Genomic DNA, 21936 nt, shown 5'->3' with positions numbered 1-21936 from the left:
CTAAAAGCTAAAAAATAACCAATCTCACAGTTTGGGGCTTTTTACCCGTGAATCTTCACTTTGCGACTAAACTATTCACAGCAGTGCCACATTTTCTGCGTCACTGTATGTGGGTGCCAGCGCCCTACAAGCAAACCAAAAATCAAATCAATGTGACCACTGACATTACAGCTGGGTCATGTTATAGAGAGGTACATTGAAATTCAAAGGTCAGCACAAATGGTCAAAATCCGACATTTTCTCACCTTCCTGCCCGTTCACAGCTCAGAAAATGACAATGACCAGCCTCATCTCGTTGTGCAGCTGGACATAGACAAGTGCACCAAGAAAAAGACCCACATTTCTCTAAAGAACTTGCCCAGGGCTGCTGAAAGCTGAAAAATAACCAATCTCACAGTTTGGGGCTTTTTACCCGTGAATCTTCACTTTGCGACTAAACTATTCACAGCAGTGCCAAATTTTTTGGATCACTGAATGTGGGTGCCAGCGCCCTACAAGCAAACCAAAAATCAAATCAATGTGACCACTGACATTACAGCTGGGTCATGTTATAGAGAGGTACATTGAAATTCAAAGGTCAGCACAAATGGTCAAAATCCGACATTTTCTCACCTTCCTGCCCGTTCACAGCTCAGAAAATGACAATGACCAGCCTCATCTCTTTGTGCAGCTGGACATAGACAAGTGCACCAAGAAAAAGAGCCACATTTCTCTAAAGAACTTGCCCTGGGCTGCTGAAAGCTGAAAAATAACCAATCTCACAGTTTGGGGCTTTTTATCCGTGAATCTTCACTTTGCGACTAAACTATTCACAGCAGTGCCAAATTTTTTGGGTCACTGAATGTGGGTGCCAGCGCCCTACAAGCAAACCAAAAATCAAATGAATGCGACCACTGACATTACAGCTGGGTCATGTTATAGAGAGGTACATTGAAATTCAAAGGTCAGCACAAATGGTCAAAATCCGACATTTTCTCACCTTCCTGCCCGTTCACAGCTCAGAAAATGACAATAACCAGCCTCATCTCGCTGTCCAGCTTGACATAGACAAGTGCATCAGGAAATCGAGCCACATTTCTCAAAAGAACTTGCCCAGGGCTGCTGAAAGCTGAAAAATAACCAATCTCACACTTTGGGGCTTTTTACCCGTGAATCTTCACTTTGCGACTAAACTATTCACAGCAGTGCCACATTTTCTGGGTCACTGTATGTGGGTGCCAGCGCCCTACAAGCAAACCAAAAATCAAATCAATGCGACCACTGACATTACAGCTGGGTCATGTTATAGAGAGGTACATTGAAATTCAAAGGTCAGCACAAATGGTCAAAATCCGACATTTTCTCACCTTCCTGCCCGTTCACAGCTCAGAAAATGACAATGACCAGCCTCATCTCGTTGCGCAGCTGGACATAGACAAGTGAACCAAGAAAAAGACCCACATTTCTCTAAAGAACTTGCCCAGGGCTGGTGAAAGCTGAAAAATAACCAATCTCACAGTTTGGGGCTTTTTACCCGTGAATCTTCACTTTGCGACTAAACTATTCACAGCAGTGCCACATTTTCTGGGTCACTGAATGTGGGTGCCAGCGCCCTACAAGCAAACCAAAAATCAAATCAATGCGACCACTGACATTACAGCTGGGTCATGTTATAGAGAGGTACATTGAAATTTATAGGTCAGCACAAATGGTCAAAATCCGACATTTTCTCACCTTCCTGCCCGTTCACAGCTCAGAAAATGACAATGACCAGCCTCATCTCGTTGTGCAGCTGGACATAGACAAGTGCACCAAGAAAAAGAGCCACATTTCTCTAAAGAACTTGCCCTGGGCTGCTGAAAGCTGAAAAATAACCAGTCGCACAGTTTGGGGCTTTTTACCCGTGAATCTTCACTTTGCGACTAAACTATTCACAGCAGTGCCAAATGTTTTCGGTCACTGAATGTGGGTGCCAGCGCCCTACAAGCAAACCAAAAATCAAATCAATGTGACCACTGACATTACAGCTGGGTCATGTTATAGAGAGGTACATTGAAATTCAAAGGTCAGCACAAATGGTCAAAATCCGACATTTTCTGACCTTCCTGCCCGTTCACAGCTCAGAAAATGACAATGACCAGCCTCATCTCGTTGTGCAGCTGGACATAGACAAGTGCACCAAGAAAAAGACCCACATTTCTCTAAAGAACTTGCCCAGGGCTGCTGAAAGCTGAAAAATAACCAATCTCACAGTTTGGGGCTTTTTACCCGTGAATCTTCACTTTGCGACTAAACTATTCACAGCAGTGCCAAATTTTTTGGGTCACTGAATGTGGGTGTCAGCGCCCTACAAGCAAACCAAAAATCAAATCAATGTCACCACTGACATTACAGCTGGGTCATGTTATAGAGAGGTACATTGAAATTCAAAGGTCAGCACAAATGGTCAAAATCCGACATTTTCTCACCTTCCTGCCCGTTCACAGCTCAGAAAATGACAATGACCAGCCTCATCTCGTTGTGCAGCTGGACATAGACAAGTGAACCAAGAAAAAGACCCACATATCTCTAAAGAACTTGCCCAGGGCTGCTGAAAGCTGAAAAATAACCAATCTCACAGTTTGGGGCTTTTTACCCGTGAATATTCACTTTGCGACTAAACTATTCAAAGCAGTGCCACATTTTCTGGGTCACTGAATGTGGATGCCAGCGCCCTACAAGCAAACTAAAAATCAAATGAATGCGACCACTGACATTACAGCTGGGTCATGTTATAGAGAGGTACATTGAAATTCAAAGGTCAGCACAAATGGTCAAAATCCGACATTTTCTCACCTTCCTGCCCGTTCACAGCTCAGAAAATGACAATGACCAGCCTGATCTTGTTGTGCAGCTGGACATAGACAAGTGAACCAAGAAAAAGAGCCACATTTCTCTAAAATACTTGCCCAGGGCTGCTGAAAGCTGAAAAATAACCAATCTCACAGTTTGGGGCTTTTTTGCCCGTGAATCTTCACTTTGCGACTAAACTATTCACAGCAGTGCCACATTTTCTGGGTCACTGAATGTGGATGCCAGCGCCTCACAAGCAAACCAAAAATCAAATCAATGCGACCACTTACATTACAGCTGGGTCATGTTATAGAGAGGTACATTGAAATTCAAAGGTCAGCACAAATGGTCAAAATCCGACATTTTCTCACCTTCCTGCCCGTTCACAGCTCAGTAAATGACAATGACCAGCCTCATCTCGTTGTGCAGCTGGACATAGACAAGTGAACCAAGAAAAAGAGCCACATTTCTCTAAAGAACTTGCCCAGGGCTGCTGAAAGCTGAAAAATAACCAATCTCACAGTTTGGGGCTTTTTACCCGTGAATCTTCACTTTGCGACTAAACTATTCACAGCAGTGCCAAATTTTTTGGGTCACTGAATGTGGGTGCCAGCGCCCTACAAGCAAACCAAAAATCAAATCAATGCGACCACTGACATTACAGCTGGGTCATGTTATAGAGAGGTACATTGAAATTCAAAGGTCAGCACAAATGGTCAAAATCCGACATTTTCTCACCTTCCTGCCCGTTCACAGCTCAGAAAATGACAATGACCAGCCTCATCTCGTTGTGCAGCTGGACATAGACAAGTGAACCAAGAAAAAGAGCCACATTTCTCTAAAGAACTTGCCCAGGGCTGCTGAAAGCTGAAAAATAACCAATCTCACAGTTTGGGGCTTATTACCCGTGAATCTTCACTTTGCGACTAAACTATTCACAGCAGTGCCACATTTTCTGGGTCACTGAATGTGGGTGCCAGCGCCCTACAAGCAAACCAAAAATCAAATCAATGCGATCACTGACATTACAGCTGGGTCATGTTATAGAGAGGTACATTGAAATTCAAAGGTCAGCACAAATGGTCAAAATCCGACATTTTCTCACCTTCCTGCCCGTTCACAGCTCAGAAAATGACAATGACCAGCCTCATCTCGTTGTGCAGCTGGACATAGACAAGTGAACCAAGAAAAAGACCCACATTTCTCTAAAGAACTTGCCCAGGGCTGCTGAAAGCTGAAAAATAACCAATCTCACAGTTTGGGGCTTTTTACCCGTGAATCTTCACTTTGCGACTAAACTATTCACAGCAGTGCCAAATTTTTTGGGTCACTGAATGTGGGTGCCAGCGCCCTACAAGCAAACCAAAAATCAAATCAATGTGACCACTGACATTACAGCTGGGTCATGTTATAGAGAGGTACATTGAAATTCAAAGGTCAGCACAAATGGTCAAAATCCGACATTTTCTCACCTTCCTGCCCGTTCACAGCTCAGAAAATGACAATGACCAGCCTCATCTCGTTGTGCAGCTGGACATAGACAAGTGAACCAAAAAAAGAACCACATTTCTCTAAAGAACTTGCCCAGGGCTGCTGAAAGCTGAAAAATAACCAATCTCACAGTTTGGGGCTTTTTACCCGTGAATCTTCACTTTGCGACTAAACTATTCAAAGCAGTGCCACATTTTCTGGGTAACTGAATGTGGATGCCAGCGCCCTACAAGCAAACTAAAAATCAAATCAATGCGACCACTGACATTACAGCTGGGTCATGTTATAGAGAGGTACATTGAAATTCAAAGGTCAGCACAAATGGTCAAAATCCGACATTTTCTCACCTTCCTGCCCGTTCACAGCTCAGAAAATGACAACAACCAGCCTCATCTCGCTGTTCAGCTTGACATAGACAAGTGCATCAGGAAATCGAGCCACATTTCTCTAAAGAACTTGCCCAGGGCTGCTGAAAGCTGAAAAATAACCAATCTCACAGTTTGGGGCTTTTTACCCATGAATCTTCACTTTGCGACTAAACTATTCACAGCAGTGCCACATTTTCTGGGTCACTGAAAGTGGATGCCAGCGCCCTACAAGCAAACCATAATTCAAATCAATGTGACCACTGACATTACAGCTGGGTCATGTTATAGAGAGGTACATTGAAATTCAAAGGTCAGCACAAATGGTCAAAATCCGACATTTTCTCGCCTTCCTGCCCGTTCACAGCTCAGAAAATGACAATGACCAGCCTCATCTCGTTGTGCAGCTGGACATAGACAAGTGCACCAAGAAAAAGAGCCACATTTCTCTAAAGAACTTGCCCTGGGCTGCTGAAAGCTGAAAAATAACCAGTCGCACAGTTTGGGGCTTTTTACCCGTGAATCTTCACTTTGCGACTAAACTATTCACAGCAGTGCCAAATGTTTTGGGTCACTGAATGTGGGTGCCAGCGCCCTACAAGCAAACCAAAAATCAAATCAATGTGACCACTGACATTACAGCTGGGTCATGTTATAGAGAGGTACATTGAAATTCAAAGGTCAGCACAAATGGTCAAAATCCGATATTTTCTCACCTTCCTGCCCGTTCACAGCTCAGAAAATGACAATGACCAGCCTCATCTCGTTGTGCAGCTGGACATAGACAAGTGCACCAAGAAAAAGACCCACATTTCTCTAAAGAACTTGCCCAGGGCTGCTGAAAGCTGAAAAATAACCAATCTCACAGTTTGGGGCTTTTTACCCGTGAATCTTCACTTTGCGACTAAACTATTCACAGCAGTGCCAAATTTTTTGAGTCACTGAATGTGGGTGCCAGCGCCCTACAAGCAAACCAAAAATCAAATCAATGTGACCACTGACATTACAGCTGGGTCATGTTATAGAGAGGTACATTGAAATTCAAAGGTCAGCACAAATGGTCAAAATCCGACATTTTCTCACCTTCCTGCCCGTTCACAGCTCAGAAAATGACAATGACCAGCCTGATCTTGTTGTGCAGCTGGACATAGACAAGTGAACCAAGAAAAAGAGCCACATTTCTCTAAAGAACTTGCCCAGGGCTGCTGAAAGCTGAAAAATAACCAATCTCACAGTTTGGGGCTTTTTACCCGTGAATCTTCACTTTGCGACTAAACTATTCACAGCAGTGCCACATTTTCTGGGTCACTGAATGTGGGTGCCAGCGCCTCACAAGCAAACCAAAAATCAAATCAATGCGACCACTGACATTACAGCTGGGTCATGTTATAGAGAGGTACATTGAAATTCAAAGGTCAGCACAAATGGTCAAAATCTGACATTTTCTCACCTTCCTGCCCGTTCACAGCTCAGTAAATGACAATGACCAGCCTCATCTCGTTGTGCAGCTGGACATAGACAAGTGCACCAAGAAAAAGAGCCACATTTCTCTAAAGAACTTGCCCAGGGCTGCTGAAAGCTGAAAAATAACCAATCTCACACTTTGGGGCTTTTTACCCGTGAATCTTCACTTTGCGACTAAACTATTCACAGCAGTGCCAAATTTTTTGAGTCACTGAATGTGGGTGCCAGCGCCCTACAAGCAAACCAAAAATCAAATCAATGCGACCACTGACATTACAGCTGGGTCATGTTATAGAGAGGTACATTGAAATTCAAAGGTCAGCACAAATGGTCAAAATCCGTCATTTTCTCACTTTCCTGCCCGTTCACAGCTCAGAAATTGACAATGACCAGCCTCATCTCGTTGTGCAGCTGGACATAGACAAGTGAACCAAGAAAAAGAGCCACATTTCTCTAAAGAACTTGCCCAGGGCTGCTGAAAGCTGAAAAATAACCAATCTCACAGTTTGGGGCTTTTTACCCGTGAATCTTCACTTTGCGACTAAACTATTCACAGCAGTGCCACATTTTCTGGGTCACTGAATGTGGGTGCCAGCGCCCTACAAGCAAACCAAAAATCAAATCAATGCGACCACTGACATTACAGCTGGGTCATGTTATAGAGAGGTACATTGAAATTCAAAGGTCAGCACAAATGGTCAAAATCCGACATTTTCTCACCTTCCTGCCCGTTCACAGCTCAGAAAATGACAATGACCAGCCTCATCTCGTTGTGCAGCTGGACATAGACAAGTGCACCAAGAAAAAGACCCACATTTCTCTAAAGAACTTGCCCAGGGCTGCTGAAAGCTGAAAAATAACCAATCTCACAGTTTGGGGCTTTTTACCCGTGAATCTTCACTTTGCGACTAAACTATTCACAGCAGTTTTTTGGGTCACTGAATGTGGGTGCCAGCGCCCTACAAGCAAACCAAAAATCAAATCAATGTGACCACTGACATTACAGCTGGGTCATGTTATAGAGAGGTACATTGAAATTCAAAGGTCAGCACAAATGGTCAAAATCCGACATTTTCTCACCTTCCTGCCCGTTCACAGCTCAGAAAATGACAATGACCAGCCTCATCTCGTTGTGCAGCTGGACATAGACAAGTGAACCAAAAAAAGAGCCACATTTCTCTAAAGAACTTGCCCAGGGCTGCTGAAAGCTGAAAAATAACCAATCTCACAGTTTGGGGCTTTTTACCCGTGAATCTTCACTTTGCGACTAAACTACTTCCTCCGTTAACGAAAACTTCATGATAGAATTTTGAGGGACTGATTTGGGCACAAATTGCCGTGAAATGAGTCGCAATCACTTTCTTGGCCTTCCCTGGCATGCCATGACAGAGGTACGATGCAAGGAAGGCGACCTTTCACAACAAGCCAAGCGGAATCAATAGTTGCGCTGTGGAAACATAGGTGATGACAGTCATGGCGAGCGAAACTGAAATACCACTTCTCCGAGGGGATATTGCGCTGCTTGGCCTCTCTACTACTTTAGCACTGAGTACGTTGGAGAGTGACAGAGAGCGATAAAACGGAGCATCGAGCCCACACAATGAGCGAGTTCACAAGGAGCTGTTCCGATCGCACGGCTCAATGATAATAATTCTGAACTCAAGTTCTTGTTCAACATGCGCAAAGCCCAGATTTGAATGCTGACGACCATGCATTCTTTCAGAAGTCTGCAAGCCGATGCGAGTCTCGTGGCTAAAGAAAGTCGACTGGACTTGCTAGCCGCTGCCGTTCAGTGCTGGTATCCATTAGAGAAAATGGAATCAGTTTGGCTGTGCCTTTACTCCTCGTTTCGCGGAGTTCTGGAGAGCGAAGATGAAACCAGGGAGTCGTAAAATATTTTTCACGACCCCCTGGTGGAAACGAGTAATCGCCATCGCGGCGGATTACGCAGCTTGAAAGCAAACTTACTTGAACGACGGCGACATCAAGCGGAGTGTGATCAAAGAAGCCGAGGCAAGGCTGAAACGAGCTGAACAACGACTCGAGAGAGATGACGACGCGCGTACACCCAGATGACGACTCGCGTTCAGCAGATGACGACAGCGACGCAGGTCAAAAATGAATCGAGCGAAAGCGACGCAAACTGAACTCTCTGCTCATTCCGCCAACAGTTTCTCTTGTAAAGATGCTGTACATAGGCTGAATCACCTTAGTCCAGTGATTTGCAGTCGATACAAACTGTTCTTGACCTGTTCTAAGCGTTTTCATATCCATCAAAATCCATCACGAAGTTTTTGTTAACGGAGGAAGTATTCAAAGCAGTGCCACATTTTCTGGGTCACTGAATGTGGATGCCAGCGCCCTACAAGAAAACTAAAAATCAAATCAATGCGACCACTGACATTACAGCTGGGTCATGTTATAGAGAGGTACATTGAAATTCAAAGGTCAGCACAAATGGTCAAAATCCGACATTTTCTCACCTTCCTGCCCGTTCACAGCTCAGAAAATGACAATAACTAGCCTCATCTCGCTGTTCAGCTTGACATAGACAAGTGCATCAGGAAATCGAGCCACATTTCTCTAAAGAACTTGCCCAGGGCTGCTGAAAGCTGAAAAATAACCAATCTCACACTTTGGGGCTTTTTACCCATGAATCTTCACTTTGCGACTAAACTACTTGGTCCGCGTCAGCAATATTGTCGCTTATCTTTCGACAATTTGAACTTAGACTTTGGACATGAACGTGTGCACTTGAAGTGATAAAACTTGGCACGATGGACGGTAAGGTAAAGAATGACAACTAGCTGCGAGGAATTTATTGTCCAAGGAAGGGTTCCTACTTTTTTTGGTCCTCCTCGTCGCTGCTCTCGGCGCTGGCGACAAATATTTTTGCTCGGGATCGACTCTCTTGCTTTTGCAAGCTCATCTCTCTTCCTCTCCGCTGCCTGGCTATTTTCTAAAGAGAAGTCGATCGTGACGGTCGCCTTCTCTATAGGACTTCGCGCGGGCAGCACGACAGCCTGTGTTGTTCAAATCAGACGCCGTTCTTTGCAAGATTTTATTTTGAACGACGACGATGCGTACAGTACTTGCAAATCTCGCCGACGCGCTGGATACTCCGAGCGGTGAGCTGGAGGTAAGGGAGCTGCAATCTCAGCTTGATGAGCGATCCCTGAGGTGAGTGATCTCGGCCGTTCAGCAAAACGGAGCAGATTCCGAGTGGCCGATTACTTTCTTGTGGCTTGCGCTGCTCTTGCCTGCACAGCGTAAAAAGATAATCTATTTTGATGCGGCGCTGTGTCAATCGGAATCACCCACCTGTCGCTCTCGAAATCCACTCGAACTCTAGCTAGACCTTTTAGGTACTAGCAAACTAACTTGCTAACCAAAATTGGGATGAAATGGGCTGCCAAGTAAACCTTGGCGACATATAAACAAAGCTGAAAGATAAGCGACAATATCGCTGACGCGGACCAAGTATTCACAGCAGTGCCACATTTTCTGGGTCACTGAAAGTGGATGCCAGCGCCCTACAAGCAAACCATAATTCGAATCAATGCGACCACTGACATTACAGCTGGGTCATGTTATAGACAGGTACATTGAAATTCAAAGGTCAGCACAAATGGTCAAAATCCGACATTTTCTCACCTTCCTGCCCGTTCACAGCTCAGAAAATGACAATGACCAGCCTCATCTCGTTGTGCAGCTGGACATAGACAAGTGAACCAAGAAAAAGACCCACATTTCTCTAAAGAACTTGCCCAGGGCTGCTGAAAGCTGAAAAAAAACCAATCTCACAGTTTGGGGCCTTTTACCCATGAATCTTCACTTTGCGACTAAACTATTCACAGCAGTGCCACATTTTCTGGGTCACTGAATGTGGATGCCAGCGCCCTACAAGCAAACTAAAAATCAAATCAATGCGACCACTGACATTACAGCTGGGTCATGTTATAGAGAGGTACATTGAAATTCAAAGGTCAGCACAAATGGTCAAAATCCAACATTTTCTCACCTTCCTGCCCGTTCACAGCTCAGAAAATGACAATGACCAGCCTCATCTTGTTGTGCAGCTGGACATAGACAAGTGCACCAAGAAAAAGAGCCACATTTCTCTAGAGAACTTGCCCTGGGCTGCTGAAAGCTGAAAAATAACCAATCTCACAGTTTGGGGCTTTTTACCCGTGAATCTTCACTTTGCGACTAAACTATTCACAGCAGTGCCACATTTTCTGGGTCACTGAATGTGGGTGCCAGCGCCTCACAAGCAAACCAAAAATCAAATCAATGCGACCACTGACATTACAGCTGGGTCATGTTATAGAGAGGTATATTGAAATTCAAAGGTCAGCACAAATGGTCAAAATCCGATATTTTCTCACCTTCCTGCCCGTTCACAGCTCAGAAAATGACAATGACCAGCCTCATCTCGTTGTGCAGCTGGACATAGACAAGTGCACCAAGAAAAAGACCCACATTTCTCTAAAGAACTTGCCCAGGGCTGCTGAAAGCTGAAAAATAACCAATCTCACACTTTGGGGCTTTTTACCCGTGAATCTTCACTTTGCGACTAAACTATTCACAGCAGTGCCAAATTTTTTGGGTCACTGAATGTGGGTGCCAGCGCCCTACAAGCAAACCAAAAATCAAATCAATGTGACCACTGACATTACAGCTGGGTCATGTTATAGAGAGGTACATTGAAATTCAAAGGTCAGCACAAATGGTCAAAATCCGACATTTTCTCACCTTCCTGCCCGTTCACAGCTCAGAAAATGACAATGACAGCCTGATCTTGTTGTGCAGCTGGACATAGACAAGTGAACCAAGAAAAAGAGCCACATTTCTCTAAAAAACTTGCCCAGGGCTGCTGAAAGCTGAAAAATAACCAATCTCACAGTTTGGGGCTTTTTACCCGTGAATCTTCACTTTGCGACTAAACTATTCACAGCAGTGCCACATTTTCTGGGTCACTGAATGTGGGTGCCAGCGCCTCACAAGCAAACCAAAAATCAAATCAATGCGACCACTGACATTACAGCTGGGTCATGTTATAGAGAGGTACATTGAAATTCAAAGGTCAGCACAAATGGTCAAAATCTGACATTTTCTCACCTTCCTGCCCGTTCACAGCTCAGTAAATGACAATGACCAGCCTCATCTCGTTGTGCAGCTGGACATAGACAAGTGCACCAAGAAAAAGAGCCACATTTCTCTAAAGAACTTGCCCAGGGCTGCTGAAAGCTGAAAAATAACCAATCTCACAGTTTGGGGCTTTTTACCCGTGAATCTTCACTTTGCGACTAAACTATTCACAGCAGTGCCAAATTTTTTGAGTCACTGAATGTGGGTGCCAGCGCCCTACAAGCAAACCAAAAATCAAATCAATGCGACCACTGACATTACAGCTGGGTCATGTTATAGAGAGGTACATTGAAATTCAAAGGTCAGCACAAATGGTCAAAATCCGACATTTTCTCACCTTCCTGCCCGTTCACAGCTCAGAAAATGACAATGACCAGCCTCATCTTGTTGTGCAGCTGGACATAGACAAGTGAACCAAGAAAAAGAGCCACATTTCTCTAAAGAACTTGCCCAGGGCTGCTGAAAGCTGAAAAATAACCAATCTCACAGTTTGGGGCTTTTTACCCGTGAATCTTCACTTTGCGACTAAACTATTCACAGCAGTGCCAAATTTTTGGGGTCACTGAATGTGGGTGCCAGCGCCCTACAAGCAAACCAAAAGTCAAATCAATGCGACCACTGACATTACAGCTGGGTCATGTTATAGAGAGGTACATTGAAATTCAAAGGTCAGCACAAATGGTCAAAATCCGACATTTTCTCACCTTCCTGCCCGTTCACAGGTCAGAAAATGACAATGACCAGCCTCATCTCGTTGTGCAGCTGGACATAGACAAGTGAACCAAGAAAAAGAGCCACATTTCTCTAAAGAACTTGCCCAGGGCTGCTGAAAGCTGAAAAATAACCAATCTCACAGTTTGGGGCTTTTTACCCGTGAATCTTCACTTTGCGACTAAACTATTCACAGCAGTGCCACATTTTCTGGGTCACTGAATGTGGATGCCAGCGCCCTACAAGCAAACTTAAAATCAAATCAATGCGACCACTGACATTACAGCTGGGTCATGTTATAGAGAGGTACATTGAAATTCAAAGGTCAGCACAAATGGTCAAAATCCGACATTTTCTCACCTTCCTGCCCGTTCACAGCTCAGAAAATGACAATGACCAGCCTGATCTTGTTGTGCAGCTGGACATAGACAAGTGCACAAAGAAAAAAAGCCACATTTCTCTAAAGAACTTGCCCAGGGCTGCTGAAAGCTGAAAAATAACCAATCTCACACTTTGGGGCTTTTTACCCGTGAATCTTCACTTTGCGACTAAACTATTCACAGCAGTGCCACATTTTCTGGGTCACTGAATGTGGGTGCCAGCGCCCTACAAGCAAACCAAAAATCAAATCAATGTGACCACTGACATTAGATCCCCGTAAGTCCAAATAACTGGCAGGGCAGGGTTGGGCCTTTTTCTTTCTTCTCGGATTTATTTTCATGACATGCTCACAGAAAAAAGAAAAAAAAAAAAAAAAAACCACTGACATTACAGCTGGATCATGTTATAGAGAGGTACATTGAAATTCAAAGGTCAGCACAAATGGTCAAAATCCGACATTTTCTCACCTTCCTGCCCGTTCACAGCTCAGAAAATGACAATGACCAGCCTCATCTCAATGTGCAGCTGGACATAGACAAGTGCACCAAGAAAAAGAGCCACTTTTGTCTAAAGAACTTGCCCAGGGCTGCTGAAAGCTGAACAATAACCAATCTCACACTTTGGGGCTTTTTACCCGTGAATCTTCACTTTGCGACTAAACTATTCACAGCAGTGCCAACTTTTTGGGGTCACTGAATGTGGGTGCCAGCGCCCTACAAGCAAACCAAAAGTCAAATCAATGCGACCACTGACATTACAGCTGGGTCATGTTATAGACAGGTACATTGAAATTCAAAGGTCAGCACAAATGGTCAAAATCCGACATTTTCTCACCTTCCTGCCCGTTCACAGCTCAGAAAATGACAATGACCAGCCTCATCTCGTTGTGCAGCTGGACATAGACAAGTGCACCAAGAAAAAGAGCCACATTTCTCTAAAGAACTTGCCCAGGGCTGCTGAAAGCTGAAAAATAACTAATCTCACACTTTGGGGCTTTTTACCCGTGAATCTTCACTTTGCGACTAAACTATTCACAGCAGTGCCAAATTTTGTGGGTCACTGAATGTGGGTGCCAGCGCCCTACAAGCAAACCAAAAATCAAATCAATGCGACCACTGACATTACAGCTGGGTCATGTTATAGACAGGTACATTGAAATTCAAAGGTCAGCACAAATGGTCAAAATCCGACATTTTCTCACCTTCCTGCCCGTTCACAGCTCAAAAAATGACAATGACCAGCCTCATCTCGTTGTGCAGCTGGACATAGACAAGTGCACCAAGAAAAAGAGCCACATTTCTCTAAAGAACTTGCCCAGGGCTGCTGAAAGCTGAAAAATAACCAATCTCACAGTTTGGGGCTTTTTACCCGTGAATCTTCAATTTGCGACTAAACTATTCACAGTAGTGCCACATTTTCTGGGTCACTGAATGTGGGTACCAGCGCCCTACAAGCAAACCAAAAATCAAATCAATGCGACCACTGACATTACAGCTGGGTCATGTTATAGAGAGGTACATTGAAATTCAAAGGTCAGCACAAATGGTCAAAATCCGACATTTTCTCACCTTACTGCCCGTTCACAGCTCAGAAAATGACAATAACCAGCCTCATCTCGTTGTTCAGCTGGATATAGACAATTGCACAAAGAAAAAGAGCCACATTTCTCTAAAGAACTTGCCCAGGGCTGCTGAAAGCTGAAAAATAACCAATCTCACACTTTGGGGCTTTTTACCCGTGAATCTTCACTTTGCGACTAAACTATTCACAGCAGTGCAACATTTTCTGGGACACTGAATGTGGATGCCAGCGCCCTACAAGCAAACCAAAAATCAAATCAATGCGACCAGTGACATTACAGCTGGGTCATGTTATAGAGAGGTACATTGAAATTCAAAGGTCAGCACAAATGGTCAAAATCCGACATTTTCTCACCTTCCTGCCCGTTCACAGCTCAGAAAATGACAACAACCAGCCTCATCTTGTTGTGCAGCTGGACATAGACAGGTGCACCAAGAAAAAGAGCCACATTTCTCTAAAGAACTTGCCCAGGGCTGCTGAAAGCTGAAAAATAGCCAATCTCACAGTTTGGGACTTTTTACCCGTGAATCTTCACTTTGCGACTAAACTATTCACAGCAGTGCCAAATTTTTTGGGTCACTGAATGTGGGTGCCAGCGCCCTACAAGCAAACCAAAAATCAAATCAATGCGACAACTGAAATTACAGCTGGGTCATGTTATAGAGAGGTACATTGAAATTCAAAGGTCAGCACAAATGGTCAAAATCCGACATTTTCTCACCTTCCTGCCCGTTCACAGCTCAGAAAATGACAATGACCAGCCTCATCTTGTTGTGCAGCTGGACATAGACAAGTGCACCAAGAAAAAGAGCCACATTTCTCTAAAGAACTTGCCCAGGGCTGCTGAAAGCTGAAAAATAACCAATCTCACACTTTGGGGCTTTTTACCCGTGAATCTTCACTTTGCGACTAAACTATTCATAGCAGTGGCAAATTTTTTGGGTCACTGAATGTGGGTGCCAGCGCCCTACAAGCAAACCAAAAATCAAATCAATGCGACACCTGACATTACAGCTGGGTCATGTTATAGAGAGGTACATTGAAATTCAAAGGTCAGCACAAATGGTCAAAATCCGACATTTTCTCACCTTCCTGCCCGTTCACAGCTCAGAAAATGACAATGACCAGCCTCATCTCGTTGTGCACCTGGACATACATAGACAAGTGCACCAAGAAAAAGAGCCACATTTCTCTAAAGAACTTGCCCAGGGCTGCTGAAAGCTGAAAAATAACCAATCTCACAGTTTGGGGCTTTTTACCCGTGAATCTTCACTTTGCGACTAAACTATTCACAGCAGTGCCACATTTTCTGGGTCACTGAATGTGGATACCAGCGCCCTACAAGCAAACCAAAAATCAAATCAATCCGACCACTGACATTACAGCTGGGTCATGTTATAGAGAGGTACATTGAAATTCAAAGGTCAGCACAAATGGTCAAAATCCGACATTTTCTCACCTTCCTACCCGTTCACAGCTCAGAAAATGACAATGACCAGCCTCATCTTGTTGTGCAGCTGGACATAGACAAGTGCACCAAGAAGAAGAGCCACATTTCTCTAAAGAACTTGCCCAGGGCTGCTGAAAGCTGAAAAATAACCAATCTCACACTTGGGGCTTTTTACCCGTGAATCTTCACTTTGCGACTAAACTATTCACAGCAGTGCCAAATTTTTTGGGTCACTGAATGTGGGTGCCAGCGCGCTACAAGCAAATCAAAAATCAAATCAATGCGACAACTGACATTACAGCTGGGTCATGTTATAGAGAGGTACATTGAAATTCAAAGGTCAGCACAAATGGTCAAAATCCGACATTTTCTCACCTTCCTGCCCGTTCACAGCTCAGAAAATGACAATGACCAGCCTCATCTTGTTGTGCAGCTGGACATAGACAAGTGCACCAAGAAAAAGAGCCACATTTCTCTAAAGAACTTGCCCAGGGCTGCTGAAAGCTGAAAAATAACCAATCTCACAGTTTGGGGCTTTTTACCCGTGAATCTTCACTTTGCGACTAAACTATTCACAGCAGTGCAACATTTTCTGGGTCACTGAATGTGGATGCCAGCGCCCTACAAGCAAACCAAAAATCAAATCAATGCGACCACTGACATTACAGCTGGGTCATGTTATAGAGAGGTATATTGAAATTCAAAGGTCAGCACAAATGGTCAAAATCCGACATTTTCTCACCTTCCTGCCCGTTCACAGCTCAAAAAATGACAATGACCAGCCTCATCTCGTTGTGCAGCTGGACATAGACAAGTGCACCAAGAAAAAGACCCACATTTCTCTAAAGAACTTGCCCAGGGCTGCTGAAAGCTGAAAAATAACCAATCTCACAGTTTGGGGCTTTTTACCCGTGAATCTTCACTTTGCGACTAAACTATTCACAGCAGTGCCAAATTTTTTGGGTCACTGAATGTGGGTGCCAGCGCCCTACAAGCAAACCAAAAATCAAATCAATGCGACAACTGACATTACAGCTGGGTCATGTTATAGAGAGGTACATTGAAATTCAAAGGTCAGCACAAATGGTCAAAATCCGACATTTTCTCACCTTCCTGCCCGTTCACAGCTCAAAAAATGACAATGACCAGCCTCATCTTGTTGTGCAGCTGGACATAGACAAGTGCACCAAGAAGAAGAGCCACATTTCTCTAAAGAACTTGCCCAGGGCTGCTGAAAGCTGAAAAATAACCAATCTCACACTTGGGGCTTTTTACCCGTGAATCTTCACTTTGCGACTAAACTATTCACAGCAGTGCCAAATTTTTTGGGTCACTGAATGTGGGTGCCAGCGCGCTACAAGCAAATCAAAAATCAAATCAATGCGACAACTGACATTACAGCTGGGTCATGTTATAGAGAGGTACATTGAAATTCAAAGGTCAGCACAAATGGTCAAAATCCGACATTTTCTCACCTTCCTGCCCGTTCACAGCTCAGAAAATGACAATGACCAGCCTCATCTTGTTGTGCAGCTGGACATAGACAAGTGCACCAAGAAAAAGAGCCACATTTCTCTAAAGAACTTGCCCAGGGCTGCTGAAAGCTGAAAAATAACCAATCTCACAGTTTGGGGCTTTTTACCCGTGAATCTTCACTTTGCGACTAAACTATTCACAGCAGTGCAACATTTTCTGGGTCACTGAATGTGGATGCCAGCGCCCTACAAGCAAACCAAAAATCAAATCAATGCGACCACTGACATTACAGCTGGGTCATGTTATAGAGAGGTATATTGAAATTCAAAGGTCAGCACAAATGGTCAAAATCCGACATTTTCTCACCTTCCTGCCCGTTCACAGATCAAAAAATGACAATGACCAGCCTCATCTCGTTGTGCAGCTGGACATAGACAAGTGCACCAAGAAAAAGACCCACATTTCTCTAAAGAACTTGCCCAGGGCTGCTGAAAGCTGAAAAATAACCAATCTCACACTTTGGGGCTTTTTACCCGTGAATCTTCACTTTGCGACTAAACTATTCACAGCAGTGCCAAATTTTTTGGGTCACTGAATGTGGGTGCCAGCGCCCTACAAGCAAACCAAAAATCAAATCAATGCGACAACTGACATTACAGCTGGGTCATGTTATAGAGAGGTACATTGAAATTCAAAGGTCAGCACAAATGGTCAAAATCCGACATTTTCTCACCTTCCTGCCCGTTCACAGCTCAGAAAATGACAATGACCAGCCTCATCTCGTTGTGCAGCTGGACATAGACAAGTGCACCAAGAAAAAGAAACACATTTCTCTAAAGAACTTGCCCAGGGCTGCTGAAAGCTGAAAAATAACCAATCTCACAGTTTGGGGCTTTTTACCCGTGAATCTTCACTTTGCGACTAAACTATTCACAGCAGTGCCACATTTTCTGGGCCACTAAATGTGGATGCCAGCGCCCTACAAGCAAACCAAAAATCAAATCAATGCGCCCACTGACATTACAGCTGGGTCATGTTATAGAGAGGTACATTGAAATTCAAAGGTCAGCACAAATGGTCAAAATCCGACATTTTCTCACCTTCTTGCCCGTTCACAGCTCAGAAAATGACAATGACCAGCCTCATCTCGTTGTGCAGCTGGACATAGACAAGTGCACCAAGAAAAAGAGCCACTTTTCTCTAAAGAACTTGCCCAGGGCTGCTGAAAGCTGAAAAATAACCAATCTCCCACTTTGGGGCTTTTTACCCGTGAATCTTCACTTTGCGACTAAACTATTCACAGCAGAGCCAAATTTGTTGGGTCACTGAATGTGGGTGCCAGCGCCCTACAAGCAAACCAAAAATCAAATCAATGCGACCACTGACATTACAGCTGGGCATGTTATAAAGAGGTACATTGAAATTCAAAGGTCAGCACAAATGGTCAGAATCCGACATTTTCTCACCTTCCTGCCCGTTCACAGTTCAGAAAATGACAATGACTAGCCTCATCTTGTTGTGCAGCTGGACATAGACAAGTGAACCAAGAAAAAGAGCCACATTTCTCTAAAGAACTTGCCCAGGGCTGCTGAAAGCTGAAAAATAACCAATCTCACACTTTGGGGCTTTTTACCCGTGAATCTTCACTTTGCGACTAAACTATTCACAGCAGTGCCAAATTTTTTGGGTCACTGAATGTGGGTGCCAGCGCCCTACAAGCAAACCAAAAATCAAATCAATGCCACCACTGACATTACAGCTGGGTCAAGTTATAGAGAGGTACATTGAAATTCAAAGGTCAGCACAAATGGTCAAAATCCGACATTTTCTCACCTTCCTGCCCGTTCACAGCTCAGAAAATGACAATGACCAGCCTCATCTCGTTGTGCAGCTGGACATAGACAAGTGAACCAAGAAAAAGAGCCACATTTCTCTAAAGAACTTGCCCAGGGCTGCTGAAAGCTGAAAAATAACCAATCTCACACTTTGGGGCTTTTTACCCGTGAATCTTCACTTTGCGACTAAACTATTCACAGCAGTGCCAAATTTTTGGGGTCACTGAATTTGGATGCCAGCGCCCTACAAGCAAACCAAAAATCAAATCAATGCGACCACTGACATTACAGCTGGGTCATGTTATAGAGAGGTACATTGAAATTCAAAGGTCAGCACAAATGGTCAAAATCCGACATTTTCTCACCTTCCTGCCCGTTCACAGCTCAGAAAATGACAATGACCAGCCTCATCTCGTTGTGCAGCTGGACATAGACAAGTGAACCAAGAAAAAGAGCCACATTTCTCTAAAGAACTTGCCCTGGGCTGCTGAAAGCTGAAAAATAACCAGTCGCACAGTTTGGGGCTTTTTACCCGTGAATCTTCACTTTGCGACTAAACTATTCACAGCAGTGCCAAATGTTTTGGGTCACTGAATGTGGGTGCCAGCGCCCTACAAGCAAACCAAAAATCAAATCAATGTGACCACTGACATTACAGCTGGGTCATGTTATAGAGAGGTACATTGAAATTCAAAGGTCAGCACAAATGGTCAAAATCCGATATTTTCTCACCTTCCTGCCCGTTCACAGCTCAGAAAATGACAATGACCAGCCTCATCTCGTTGTGCAGCTGGACATAGACAAGTGCACCAAGAAAAAGACCCACATTTCTCTAAAGAACTTGCCCAGGGCTGCTGAAAGCTGAAAAATAACCAATCTCACACTTTGGGGCTTTTTACCCGTGAATCTTCACTTTGCGACTAAACTATTCACAGCAGTGCCAAATTTTTTGGGTCACTGAATGTGGGTGCCAGCGCCCTACAAGCAAACCAAAAATCAAATCAATGTGACCACTGACATTACAGCTGGGTCATGTTATAGAGAGGTACATTGAAATTCAAAGGTCAGCACAAATGGTCAAAATCCGACATTTTCTCACCTTCCTGCCCGTTCACAGCTCAGAAAATGACAATGACAGCCTGATCTTGTTGTGCAGCTGGACATAGACAAGTGAACCAAGAAAAAGAGCCACATTTCTCTAAAAAACTTGCCCAGGGCTGCTGAAAGCTGAAAAATAACCAATCTCACAGTTTGGGGCTTTTTACCCGTGAATCTTCACTTTGCGACTAAACTATTCACAGCAGTGCCACATTTTCTGGGTCACTGAATGTGGGTGCCAGCGCCTCACAAGCAAACCAAAAATCAAATCAATGCGACCACTGACATTACAGCTGGGTCATGTTATAGAGAGGTACATTGAAATTCAAAGGTCAGCACAAATGGTCAAAATCTGACATTTTCTCACCTTCCTGCCCGTTCACAGCTCAGTAAATGACAATGACCAGCCTCATCTCGTTGTGCAGCTGGACATAGACAAGTGCACCAAGAAAAAGAGCCACATTTCTCTAAAGAACTTGCCCAGGGCTGCTGAAAGCTGAAAAATAACCAATCTCACAGTTTGGGGCTTTTTACCCGTGAATCTTCACTTTGCGACTAAACTATTCACAGCAGTGCCAAATTTTTTGAGTCACTGAATGTGGGTGCCAGCGCCCTACAAGCAAACCAAAAATCAAATCAATGCGACCACTGACATTACAGCTGGGTCATGTTATAGAGAGGTACATTGAAATTCAAAGGTCAGCACAAATGGTCAAAATCCGACATTTTCTCACCTTCCTGCCCGTTCACAGCTCAGAAATTGACAATGACCAGCCTCATCTCGTTGTGCAGCTGGACATAGACAAGTGAACCAAGAAAAAGAGCCACATTTCTCTAAAGAACTTGCCCAGGGCTGCTGAAAGCTGAAAAATAACCAATCTCACAGTTTGGGGCTTTTTACCCGTGAATCTTCACTTTGCGACTAAACTATTCACAGCAGTGCCACATTTTCTGGGTCACTGAATGTGGGTGCCAGCGCCCTACAAGCAAACCAAAAATCAAATCAATGCGACCACTGACATTACAGCTGGGTCATGTTATAGAGAGGTACATTGAAATTCAAAGGTCAGCACAAATGGTCAAAATCCGACATTTTCTCACCTTCCTGCCCGTTCACAGCTCAGAAAATGACAATGACCAGCCTCATCTCGTTGTGCAGCTGGACATAGACAAGTGCACCAAGAAAAAGACCCACATTTCTCTAAAGAACTTGCCCAGGGCTGCTGAAAGCTGAAAAATAACCAATCTCACAGTTTGGGGCTTTTTACCCGTGAATCTTCACTTTGCGACTAAACTATTCACAGCAGTTTTTTGGGTCACTGAATGTGGGTGCCAGCGCCCTACAAGCAAACCAAAAATCAAATCAATGTGACCACTGACATTACAGCTGGGTCATGTTATAGAGAGGTACATTGAAATTCAAAGGTCAGCACAAATGGTCAAAATCCGACATTTTCTCACCTTCCTGCCCGTTCACAGCTCAGAAAATGACAATGACCAGCCTCATCTCGTTGTGCAGCTGGACATAGACAAGTGAACCAAAAAAAGAGCCACATTTCTCTAAAGAACTTGCCCAGGGCTGCTGAAAGCTGAAAAATAACCAATCTCACAGTTTGGGGCTTTTTACCCGTGAATCTTCACTTTGCGACTAAACTACTTCCTCCGTTAACGAAAACTTCATGATAGAATTTTGAGGGACTGATTTGGGCACAAATTGCCGTGAAATGAGTCGCAATCACTTTCTTGGCCTTCCCTGGCATGCCATGACAGAGGTACGATGCAAGGAAGGCGACCTTTCACAACAAGCCAAGCGGAATCAATAGTTGCGCTGTGGAAACATAGGTGATGACAGTCATGGCGAGCGAAACTGAAATACCACTTCTCCGAGGGGATATTGCGCTGCTTGGCCTCTCTACTACTTTAGCACTGAGTACGTTGGAGAGTGACAGAGAGCGATAAAACGGAGCATCGAGCCCACACAATGAGCGAGTTCACAAGGAGCTGTTCCGATCGCACGGCTCAATGATAATAATTCTGAACTCAAGTTCTTGTTCAACATGCGCAAAGCCCAGATTTGAATGCTGACGACCATGCATTCTTTCAGAAGTCTGCAAGCCGATGC

General features: G+C 44.2%; 2 long non-coding RNA genes across 3 annotated transcripts in view; both read right to left on the bottom strand.

Moving 5' to 3' along the window:
• LOC135811540 (uncharacterized) overlaps positions 1-18390 on the bottom strand; it is a 45218-nt gene extending 26828 nt beyond the window's left edge. The window contains exons 1-2 of the long non-coding RNA XR_010552629.1: positions 18348-18390; positions 17982-18039 (exon numbers count right to left, since the gene is read on the bottom strand). This is a non-coding gene — a long non-coding RNA (uncharacterized LOC135811540). The remainder of the gene's footprint in view (positions 1-17981; positions 18040-18347) is intronic.
• LOC135811538 (uncharacterized) overlaps positions 1-21936 on the bottom strand; it is a 170864-nt gene that overhangs the window by 71128 nt on the left and 77800 nt on the right. The window lies entirely within an intron of this gene.

The sequence above is a fragment of the Sycon ciliatum genome, chromosome 3 (genome assembly GCF_964019385.1).
Source record: "Sycon ciliatum chromosome 3, ocSycCili1.1, whole genome shotgun sequence".
Classification (NCBI taxonomy): Eukaryota; Metazoa; Porifera; class Calcarea; order Leucosolenida; family Sycettidae; genus Sycon; species Sycon ciliatum.
The sequence above is the reverse complement of the archived record's forward strand: the minus strand, read 5'-3'. Positions and strand labels throughout refer to the sequence as shown.